A 2,662-nucleotide genomic window follows, 5' to 3' on the forward strand; every position below is an offset into this window, starting at 1 on the left:
CACTGCTTCAAATCACAGATTTTTTAGAAAAAGTATCTCTTGAAAGTTTGCGTAACCTGAAACACTGCCATTCTCCCAACGTCTCCCAATGTAATGTAAACGCTGTCATTCTCTAAATGTTGCAATGTTAGATATACAACATTCACAGGGGAGCTAGCACTCTTTGCGAACCGATTTGTTTGATTCCTAGGCTTCTAGGTAGTGTTCTTCGGGTCAGATAAGGCCAAACAGGGTCAGTGTGTGCAGGGCCGTGGCACCTACTTGCGCAGTCAGCTTCAACTTAGATGTTGTGCTCTGAGCAAGGAGTCCCTCGGGCTTATATCAGCTCAGTGACCTGATCTGAACTTTAAATGCTAAAAACGACAAACACTACGAGACGGTCTTAATATGTTGAGTTCTAAATCACCCTCAAGGACCACTCTACGTGTTTTTGTTTACTCTCGGTAAGTTCTCAAAGCAAACGTTTGAATGACGCACTGGCATCAGTAACCGCCCCGGACCTTCATGAAGTTAGCATAAGAAACTTGCTCATGCCCTGGTCATAAAGGAATTCTAGACAAACATAACAACTCACTTGTAGGGTAAGTTTTCAGGCTTTCTGAGAAGAGGTTGTTGCTTGTAATTCTAACCTAAATTTTATTATTGTCTAAGGAAGCATGTTACGCAGCATAAGTTCATCTAACACTTTGGTGTCGCATGAGCTTGAAAGATCCTATAACAACAGCTTTCGCTAACAAAGAGGGTCTGACTGTCCTACTTCAGGTCAACAACCTTAAGATGGATGTTTAAGTTTTCGCGTCCAAAGATTAGCTGCGCAATTATGTACAGCGGTGTAAAATTCCTGCATTGCCCCGTATCGCTTTGAAGCTATTTTTTAGAGAAAAAAACCATAGGGTGGTCAGATGGGCGCTCTTTAGCCGAGTGCATGTTAAGCCATTTCAAGTGTTTTTAGTTCCTAAATGTATTCCGAATGGTATGTATGGGTTTCTTTCGATTCGGAGTACATGCCACGCATAGCTTGTTGCGTATGCCCTCCATCGAAGATCATGGTCATATAAGGCCATGGTGTAAGCTCAAATGACCCTTTTTATGTCTCAGAAGTAGATAAATAGTGCTTCCTCTGACTTTAACCAGCATAACTATTCGGAAACCAGGAATACTCTGTGCGGGCTTTCTACAGACAAAATGACTTGTCTGCTCGGCTCGTCGGGCCAAACCTGTCACATAACCTACGATCGTCTTAGTAAAGGTCAAGGAGGGTCACAATGTTACAGTCAACGTGACTACCGGAAGAGTACTACATCGTTGTTTTTCTTTTTATAAGAACGAGGGATAGTAGAGTGACAATAGGGTGATACTTGTCGGTTTCCAAAAAGTTCCTGCATGCGCGTCGCTTGACAACGAAACGTGTAATTAAGACAAGCACTCGTATTGCGGCGGTATGTACTTCGTGAATGTGGAGCTCTTGTGTTGCAATCCATGAACGCTTCTATCTTTAAGGAATCATTTACCCCCCCCCGCCCCCTCCTGTCTGCCCAGACCCCTTCAAGTTAGTTTTTATCTGAAAATTTCAAGTACAATGCCGTTGTTATGTGACAAACGGGTCAGTTTTGTGTAAACGGAAAATCCTAAGATAAGCCAGCGTACCGCTTTATTCCTTACCTGTGACATTGTACAGATTCTGAAGCACCGTTGTCCTGTTGTCCCTTGTATAGACTTGCAATTCACTCCAACATGCTGGTGTACCTACTTTTGCTCGTTTCGCATGAATTGCATTGTTCTCCAAATATTGGAATGTTAGCGCACCGAGGATACAGTACCCGAGTATCAACAATATCATTCCTAAGTATATGAACACGTGAGAAACGAGCCATTTCAGAGTATCTCTTCCCTCCAGATGCCGATGGAGCCAGGTACTGAAGTGAAAAGAGTTATCTTCCATGTTGACGACGCAAGAACCACTTCGATTCAGAATGTTATATTCACGGCTGAAGCTTGCTAGTAAGCTACATGCTCCATATTGTTGCCATGCCTCCGCTTCTTGACAGAAATTAATTATAGGCGAAGCCACAGGGCTGCGTTACAAAAATAAGAATGGTGTGGGATGCCGCAAAGTCGCCATACTTGCCTGCATTCGACATTTTTGATAGAGCGACGAGAAGCATGCACTTCCTTGAGAGGCTCCTCTTAACAACTCGAACGAAGATAACTCTCCGACTTCACTAAAAAAAAACTGAGGCAATACCAGTTGATGCATCTTGATCGGCAACAATTCTCGGTTGAAGGTGAGTGTTTGCAGCACGCGAATAAAAGTTATTGCAAAACGTCCCGGCACTAGACCTAACTGTTCATATGCATACCACAAGCAATAATGACAGTCGTGCAGTCGACCAGTCCTATGTAACTGAGCTGCAGGAAAAACCTTAAATGTATCCTAGTGAGTTAGTTTTTAGTTTAGTCCGGCTGGTTCAAGTATAAATGAGCATGTTTCGTTGCATGCTCAGATTTCAGGCGTCTCTTGCAACGGTCTAGTGTGAGCCACGGAGATAACTTTAATAGTTGTGAAGGATCCAGGACAAAAGCAAAGATGTCATTAAAATTAAAGACAAAGTGTCAACATCCCACAGTTCATGGTGTCTCAGTATACCTTGCAAATTACATC

This window comes from Pollicipes pollicipes, unplaced genomic scaffold (assembly GCF_011947565.3).
Source record: "Pollicipes pollicipes isolate AB1234 unplaced genomic scaffold, Ppol_2.1 Scaffold_4740;HRSCAF=5597_pilon_pilon_pilon, whole genome shotgun sequence".
Lineage (NCBI taxonomy): Eukaryota > Metazoa > Arthropoda > Thecostraca > Pollicipedomorpha > Pollicipedidae > Pollicipes > Pollicipes pollicipes.